Below are 9,346 nucleotides of genomic sequence, written 5' to 3'. Positions count from 1 at the left end.
TCATCTCAATTCCTCTGTAGTTTGTGCAGTTCTGAATATCACTTTTGTTCTTAAAAATGGGGACTAGCACACTTTTCCTCCATTCTTCTGCCATCTTCTCTCCCGCTAGTATTCCATTGAATAAGTTGGTCATAAACTCCACAGCAACCTCTCCAAATTGCTTCCGTACCTACACCGGTATGTCATCAGGACCAACTGTCTTGTCATTTTTTATTCTGTTCAGTGCCTTTCTAACTTCTCCCTTACTGATCAATGCCACTTCCCGGTAATTCACGCTTGCCTCTTCTACTCTATCTTCTCTGCCATTTTCTTCATTTATTAACTTCTCAAAGTACTCTTTCCATCTACTTAGCAGACGACTGCCACCGGCCAACATATTTCCATCCACTATCTTAAATCACCTTTACTTGCTGCACATCCTTCCCATCTCTATCCCTCTGTCTGGCCAACCTGGAGAGATCCTTTTCTCCTTCTTTCGTATGTAACTTGGTGTAAATGTCGTCATATACCGCTTGTTTAGCCTTCGTCAACTCTACCTTTGCCCCACGACGCATCGCAATGACTTCCTTTCGCCTCTTCTCAGTCCTCTCTGTGTCCCAATTCTTCTTCGCTCATCTCTCCCTGTATTTTGGGGTTCCACCACCAAGTCTCCTTCTCCTCTTTCCTATCAGAAGACACGCCAAGTTCTCTCCCGCCTGCCTCTCTGAATTCCTTGGTAGTAGTACTCCAGTCTTCTGGGAGATCATCCTGTCCATCTAGAGCCTGTCTCACCTCTTTCCGAAAGGCCACACAGCATTCTTCCTTTCTCACCTTCCACCACCTGATTCTCTGCTCTACCTTTGTCTTTTCAGTCTTGCAACCCCCTACCAGAGTCATCCTACACACCACCATCCTCTGCTGTCGAGCTACAGTCTCCCCCACCACTACCTTACAATCGGTAACCTCCTTTACATTACACCGCCTGCACAAAATATAATCCAACTGCGTGCTTAAACCTCTGCTCTTGTAGGTCACTATTTTCCTGTCTCTTCTGGAAATAAGTGTTCAGCACTCCCAATTCCATCCTTTTTGCGAAGTCCACCATCTGCCCCCATCTGGTTGTCTGCTCTACCTTTGTCCTTTCAATCCACCCCCCAGGATTATCATACACACCATCATCCTATGCTGTCAAGATACACTCTCCCCTACCACTACTTTACGGTCAGTAGCCTCCTTTAGATGACATCGTCTGCAGAAAATGTAATCCACCGGTGTGGTTCTCCCTCCACTCTTGTTGGTCACCATATATTCCTGCCTCTTCTGGGATGCTCAGAACTACTTCATCTAGTTCCTTCCATAATTTCTCTTTTCAACACTAGGTCACATCCTACATGTGGAGCAGAGCCATGAATAACATTATCCATAACGTTATCACTCGATCTGATACTCTTTTCACCTCCAAGACATTCTCAGCCAGCTCTTCTTTTAAAATAACTCCTACTCCATTTCACTTCCCATCTACTCCACGATAAAATAATTTAAACCCTGCACCTAAACTTCTAGTCTTACTCCCTTTCCACTAGCGCTCTTGGATGCACAATATATCAACCGTACGTAGGTAATGTTGTTTGCGTGGTAAGGTAGGCTAACTTGGGCTGAGCAACTTCAACGTGAATGATACGGCACCAATTTGGGTACTAAGATGAACTAAGATAAGACTTGTTAAATTTCCTGTAAGTCCTCATAGCCCTCGTCATAGAAGTTATGAAGTTACACACGTTCGATGTTTCTTTAACAGCACTGTTTGATCACAAACACGCCTCGTAGTAAGCCAGCTAAGCTAAGGTGGTCTGGGCCTATTAGCAAGTAAGTTGGATGTTTTGGAGACAAGGTTAGAGAGAGCAGACTTAGACGGTTTGGACAAGTTCAGAGACGAGAGAGTGAGTATATTGTTAGAAGTGTACTGGGGATGGAGCTGCCAGGCAAAAGAGCGAGAGGAAGACCAAAGAAGAGATTGATGGATGTTGTGAGGGAGGACATGAGGACAGTGGGTGTTATAGAAGAAGATGCACGAGATAGGCTAAGATGGAAAAAGAGGACACGCTGTGGCGACCCCTAACAGAACAAGCCGAAAGGAAAAGAAGAAGTTGACGTTTCTACTTGCCCAACTTCCTACTATGTACTCACGGCCCTTGTTGTAAACGAAACGTAGGTTTTCTGGTCGTCTAAGTACTAACATTTGATGATTACCTCTTCAACATATATTTGATTACATACGTTACTTGATGTTATTGAGCTAGGTTAGGATAGGCCGCGCAGCTTCAACTCAAACGAATTTGGCGAGAGAGCTGGTCTCCCATTGGCTATCACCGTAGCATCTTCCCGGAACCCATTTCGCTAGGAGGGATGTGAATCTTTACCCACGATGCTTTTTGACTCTCTTGAACACTCGACTGTCACCGACTCCCGCGAGCGCTGTCACACGCTGTCACAAGCATATAACACTTATGAGTAAAGTACAACTTTGTTGTTTGTTTTTTGAAATTTTATCCATCTTAAACATGGGCCCGAAGAAACGTCAGTGGAATTAAGTTGTGTGGATGCGTACATTCGTTAGTACATTTTCTCTCGGCTGTCAAGGTTTGCCTCCTACTCCGTCCCCCACGATGCCTTTTGCTTGTCTCTGACCCTTCTCTTTGCATTGACATCCAACGCCAAAGGTAAATGAACAACAATGAATTAACAATGAACAATGATTCTTTCCATTATTTACTTTGAACTCTTATTTTTGGCAGATGGGGAGAGGTAGTCGGGGGGTTGGAACGAACTACGCTATTTACAATTCACATTACGAAGGTTTTGTAGGTAGAGGTATCATTGTATTGTCACTCCCCCTGATGGTGACTGATCTTGCAGGCCACCAATGAAGCCACAGGCTTCATAAAACTCGTCTCACTGAACAGCAGCTACGATGGTCCATCAAAATATGTCCATGTAAAACGAAAAAGATTGGGGTCTGGCGCCCTCGAGAACTCCACCAAATCAGCTGACTGGTCGATCCCACACTGCAAGTCTAAATTCATCCAATGAGCTACGACTACTAAAAAAAAGCACCAAGGAACAACCTCTAATGTTCCAATGAAAACCAGACCAAAATGATACACAACAACCGTGTTTCTAAGCCTAATTACATTATATTAATCAGGTACAACCCTTGTGAGGACAAGGAGCTTGGAAAATGAATGGATGGATCTGTGGGCTTAATTTCTCATCAATGCTCTGCTGCATGACGAGATCTAAACGAGTCATCAGTTGGGAATAGCTGAGGATGCTTCACAGAGAGCTGTCTCGGCAAGTCTGAATGTGTATCACCTGGATCATCTCATAGATGTTGGCTGGGTCACATGTGGTGAGGCTGCTGAGGATGATCACAATCTCCCGGCTTGTGTGCCCAGGCATGTGTCTTCATTGAAAAAAAAAAAAAGTTGTAAATTACATCACGAGAAGGTTTCACTGTCACTCTCACATACACACACGTGCACACACAACCTACTTCAGGGTCTGTAAGGCCAAGTTCAGGGAATTGTACAGAGATGGTTCCCCTAGACAAACAGTGCTTTCCACTGCTTTCTTCAGAATTTCAATGTGTTTCTTTGGGTTCCCTGTTGGATGAACACAGATATAAAGTATAGCAAGTTAGTTATCCAAGATCTACAGTGAAGAAAACAAGTATTTTAACACCCTGCTATATTGCAAGTTCTCCCACATAGAAATCATGGAGTGGTCTGAAATGTTCATTGTAGGTTCATGTCCACTGTGAGAAAGATTATCTAAAAAGAAAAATCCAGAAATCACAATGTATGATTTTTTTAAATGATTTATTTGTGTGATACAGCTGCAAATAAGTGTTTGAACAGTCTATCAGCTAGAATTCTGACCCTCAAAGACCTCTTATTCCTGTCCAACTCCGCTCCATGTACTACCATGAATCAGATGCACCTGTGTGAGGTCCTTAGCTGCATAAACACCCCATCCAATCAGTAAGACTCAAACTTTTAACATGGCCAAGACCAAAGAGCTTTCCAAAGACACCAGAGACAAAATTGTACAACTACACAAGGCTGGAAAGGGCTACAGAGAAATTCCCATGGAGCTTGGTGAAAAAAGGTCCACTGTCGGCGCAATCATTAGAAAATGGAAGAAGCTAAACATGACGGTCAATCTCAATTGAAGTGGAACCCCATGCAAGATATCACCTCGTGGGGTCTCAATAATCATTAAAGTCTGTGAGTTATCAACAGTTTAACAAAAGAATAAGCAAAACATTTACAAACCCAAGCATGATGAATTTTCTTTTAGTTGTGTCAAACATAACTAAAAAAAAAAATGTTTTTCTTCCCATGATAGCACAAGAATCTCAGAGGAAAGTTAATATAATGACAAATATTTTGGCTACTTGTGTAAAGTTCTTTTTGCATGTACTGGGACTGCAAAAATCATTGAGAAAAAAATACATTTTCGCTAAAACTCAAAAAGTAAAATGGCCAAAGACAATGTCACTTTTTTGTTTTAAAAAGATTTGTTTTTGATCTCGCAGCTGTAAAGCGTTGGCCTCGGTTCTGAGGGCCAGGACTTAATCCCGGCCCTGCCTGTGTGGAGTTTGCATGTGCTCCCAGTGGATGCATGGGTTGTCTCTGGGCACTGCAGTTTCCACCCAAATCCCAAAAACATGCATTCATTGGACACTCTAAATAGCCCCTAGGTGTGATTGTGAGTGCAACTGTTGTCTGTCTCCATGTGCCCTGTGATTGACTGGCAAACAGTTCAGAGTGTACCCTGCCTCCTGCCAGATGACAGCTGGAATCGGCTACAGCACTCCATACACCTTTGTGAGGATAAGCGTTGAATAGATGGATGGATGGATGGATGGATGGATAGTTTTCGATCTCTAAATTTGACTTAACATTTGCGTTGTGTGTCTGTTGAGAAAAAAGTTAAGTATATAATGAGGTGTGGTGGTCATCTCAAGTGCACCACATGATGAGAGCAGCAAGCAGACAAGGTTTTATTCCATGTTTACCAATTCTTAAAACTGCACTCTACTTTTCCTTTCGGCTTGTTACGTTAGCGGTCGGCAGAGAGAGGCATCTTTTTCCATGTAAGCCTATCGCCTGCATCATCCTCTCGAACACCAACTGCACTCCTGTCTTCCTTCACAACATCCATCAACCTTCTTTTTGGACTTCCTCTCACTCTTTTGCCTTGCAGCTCAATCCTCAGCACCCTTCTAACAATATACTCACTCTGTCGCCTCTGGTCATGTCCAAACCATCGAAGTCTGCTTTCTCGAACCTTGTCTCCAAAAGATCCAACTTCTGTCCCCTTAATGAGCTCATTTCTAATCCTATCCCACCTACTCGGAACGAGAGAGACCCTTAACATCTTCATTTCTGCCACCTCCAGCTCGCCATCCTGTTGTCTTTTCACTGCTACCGTCTCTAATCCGTACATCATGGCTGGCCTAACCACTGTTTTATAAACATTGGCCTTCATCCTAGAAGAAAACTCTTCTGTCACATCACACACCAGCTACCTCCCGCCAGTTGTTCCAACCTGCTTGGACCCGTTTCTTAACTCTCATTCCAAACTCACCATTGCTCTGGATTGTTGACCCCATGTATTTAAAGTTGTCCACCTTCACAATCTCTTCTCCCTGGAGCATCACTCTTCCCCCTCCATCCCTCTCATTCACACACAAATATAGTTTCACTTCAGCTAATTGTCATTCCTCTCCATTCCAGTGCATGACTCCATCTTTCTAATTGTTCCTCCACCTGCTCAATGCTTTCACTGCAGATCCCAATGTCATCTGCGAACATCATGGTCCAAGGGGATTCCTGTCAAAACTCATATGCAGCCAATTCTATTCCCAAAGCAAACACAAAGAGGTTCAGAGCTGATCCCTGATGCAGTCCCACCTCTACCTTAATTTTTTCTGTCACACCTACGACAAACCCTCACCACTGTTCTGCTGCCCTCATACATGTCCTCTACTATTCTGACATATTTCTCCGCCACACCAGACTTATACATCCCTTACCACAGTTCCTCTCTTGGTACTCTGTCATAGGCTTTCTCTAGAGCCACAAAGACACAATGTACTGTAGCTCCTTCTGATCTTCTCTGTACTTTTCCACTAGCATCCTCTAGGCAAATAATGCATCTGTGGTACTCTTTCTAGGTATGAAACCAATACTGTTGCTCACAGATAGTTATGCCTGTCATGACTCTAGCCACCACGACTCTTTCACATTACTTAATTATGTGGCTCATCAATTTTATTCCTCTTTGGTTCCTACAGCTCTGCAAAACGCTTTTGTTCTTAGGAAGTCGCACACTTTTACTCCATTCTTCAGGCATCTTCTTGCCAGGTAGTATTCTGTTGAATAAGTTGGTCAAAAACTGTCCAACCTGATGTACATGGTGTCATATGCCTCGCTTAGCCTTCGCCACCTCTACTTTGCACGACATTCCATCTCAATCTATTCCTTTCACCTCTTCTCAGTCCTCTCAATGTCCCACTTCTTTGTCTACCTCTTTCCTTGTATGACTTCCTGTATGTTGATGTTCCACCACCAAGTGTCCTCCTCCCCTTTACTACAAGAAGATACACCAGGTACTCTCCTACCTGTCTCTCTAATCACTTTGATAGTAGTAGTCGTGAGATCCTCTATCCAAAGAGCCCATTTCACCTCCTTCCAAACTGTCACACAACATTCTCAGCTTCCACCACATGGTTGTCTGTTCTACCTTTGTCCTCTTAATCCCCCTGCCCAGGATTATCATACACACCATCATCCTATACTGTCAAGGTCCACTCTCCCCTACCACTACCTTATGGTCAGTAGCCTCCTTCAGATGACATCGTCTGCACAAAATGCAATCAATCGGTGTGGTTCTACCTCCACTCTTGTAGATCACCATATATTCCTGCCTCTTCTGGTGGGGGGGGAAATAAAAGTGTTTGATAAAATATTTCCATCCTTTTTGCAAAGTCCATCAACAACTGTCCCTCAAAGTTCCTTTCCTGTCATACTTTGGTATCATTTCTTCATTCCCCTTGTTTCCTTCACCAACATGCCCATTACAATCTGCATCAATCACAACTCTCTCTGTCTGGGATGCTAAGAACTACTCCATCTAGTTCCTTCCATAATTTCTCTTTCAAGTCTAGGTCACATCCTTCATGTGGGGCAGAGCCATGAATAACATTATGCATAACCTCATCACTCGATCTGATACTCTTTTCACCTAAAAGACATTTTTAGCCAGCTCTTCCTTTAAAATAACCCCTACTCCATTTCTCTTCTTATCTATGGTAAAATAATTTAAAACCTACCCCTAAACTTCTCGCCTCACTACATTTCCACCTGCTCTCTTGGATGCATAATATATCAACCTTTCTCCTAATCATCATGTCAACACAACTTAGCTTCACTGGTAATGTCTATTCTGGAGTGCTGGAGAGTTGGGTCCGTGGGGAAGTCGAATCACAGATTCAGAAGGAGCAATGTGGTTTTTGTTTGGCTGTGGAACAGTGGACCAGCTCTACACTCTCAGCATGGTGCATGGGATAACCCCAAACCAGTCTAAATGTGTTTTGTGGACTTGGAGAATCTAATCAACCGTATAGTATGGGGTATCGAACCCCCTGATACGAAATGTTTGGCCCCCGTTTGACCGGTGTCAGAGTTTGGTCCGCATTGCTGGCAGTAAGTCGGATTCATTTCCAGTGAGAATTGGACTCGGCTAAGTTTGCCCTTCATCACTGATTCTGTTCACAGCATTTTTCGGTGCAGCCGAGGCGCAGGGTGGTCCGGTGGTCAGCTTGCATCGGTGGCCTCAGTGATCTGGGTCTGCAATCTCCAACTTGAGCCTTTTAAACAGATGATAGAGTGTGGTTCGTTGGCTTGGAATCAAACAAGGGATCTCCAACAGAGTCTCACTCGAGCAGTTCACAACAGGCTGGAGTGAGAAGTGGACAGCACACCCTCCAAATTTGACACGCAATAAGGCTCCTCAGGTGAAAAGGGTGGTGTGCCCTCTCCAGGGGGATGAGGATCCTGCCCCAAGTGGAAAGTTCAATATCTATTGGGTCTAGAATCAAGAGTGAGGGAGAGAATGTGAGAGTGGGGATTTCACAAGCACAAATCAGTCCGCATTTACAGTGATAAGCAATTTGTATCAGTCCATTGTGGTGAATAAGGAGCTAAAATTGAAAGGTGAAGCTCTCAAATTTACCAGTCGATCTAGGTTCCTCCCTCTCCCCTTACAGTGAAAAAATAAATATGGATACGAGAACCCGCCTATCTAGTAGTAGAGTACAAGGTAGCGAAAGTGTCAAAGTCAGCGCAAACTGAGACAATCATGGAAGGTCGGATGCGACAGTGAGGAATGATTGAATCCAGTAGCGGTGTAATAGTGAAATGTCGCACTAATGAGGGAGAAGGGGAGTATACTCGGAATGAACGAGAAAATCCAGAAACCACAATGTGAAGGGGATGGGTTTAATGGAAGTTGTAATCTACAGATTTAAGTATGGGCGAATTTATACAGGAGGACAACATGGTGAGAGATAGTGAGGGATATTTGAACGCCTATCATACTAGAAATTCTGACCATCAAAAAACTATTAGTGTAGGTCCACCTTAACGATATTAGTCATGAATCAGATGCACGGGGGTGTCAATAGTACCCCCGAGACAATCGGTGACATTGGTGTGAGGTCATAGCTGTGAATAAAGACACCTGTGAAGCCTTTCATACAATCAGCAAGACTAGAACTTTAACAAGGACCAAGACCAAAGAGCTGTCCAATGACAAAACGAAACAAAATTGTACACATCCACCTGTGGGGTCTCAGTGAGAATTAAAAAGGTGTGAGGAATGTTGCCAGGAATACACGACAGGACTTGGTCAATGACCTGAAAAGACCTGGGACACTGTTTCCAAGGTGAGTGTTGGTAATACACTAAGAAATCCTGGTGTGAAAACATGGGATGGCCGGACCCCCCCATAAGGACGACCATTTATTTTTAATGACCATTTGGATGTACGAGGAGAAGTGGGAGGAGGTCCCCACGACCAGAGGAAGAGCAACGGAAAGGAGGTGACAAGGTGGCACAGAAATGCTGTAACGAGGGAGATATGCTAACAAAACGCTTGCATGTGTCGAGGGTTTAGAAACCGCCTCGAGTCAAAAGTTTATAACACACGTTTTTTAAAAGGTGCTAACTACTTTCTGACAGTGACTGACAATTTTTCACTGTGATGATATTTGACGAAGTAGTCAGTAGACGGCACTCCT

At 43.8% G+C, this 9,346-nt stretch overlaps 1 long non-coding RNA gene across 3 annotated transcripts in view; it reads left to right on the top strand.

The window, feature by feature from the left end:
• The window catches only part of LOC133494396 (uncharacterized), a 322,682-nt gene that overhangs the window by 211,048 nt on the left and 102,288 nt on the right, over positions 1 to 9,346 (top strand). The window lies entirely within an intron of this gene.

Source organism: Syngnathoides biaculeatus, chromosome 21, assembly GCF_019802595.1.
Source record: "Syngnathoides biaculeatus isolate LvHL_M chromosome 21, ASM1980259v1, whole genome shotgun sequence".
In the NCBI taxonomy this organism is placed as follows: Eukaryota; Metazoa; Chordata; class Actinopteri; order Syngnathiformes; family Syngnathidae; genus Syngnathoides; species Syngnathoides biaculeatus.
This window is presented reverse-complemented; position numbering and strand designations above follow the sequence as displayed.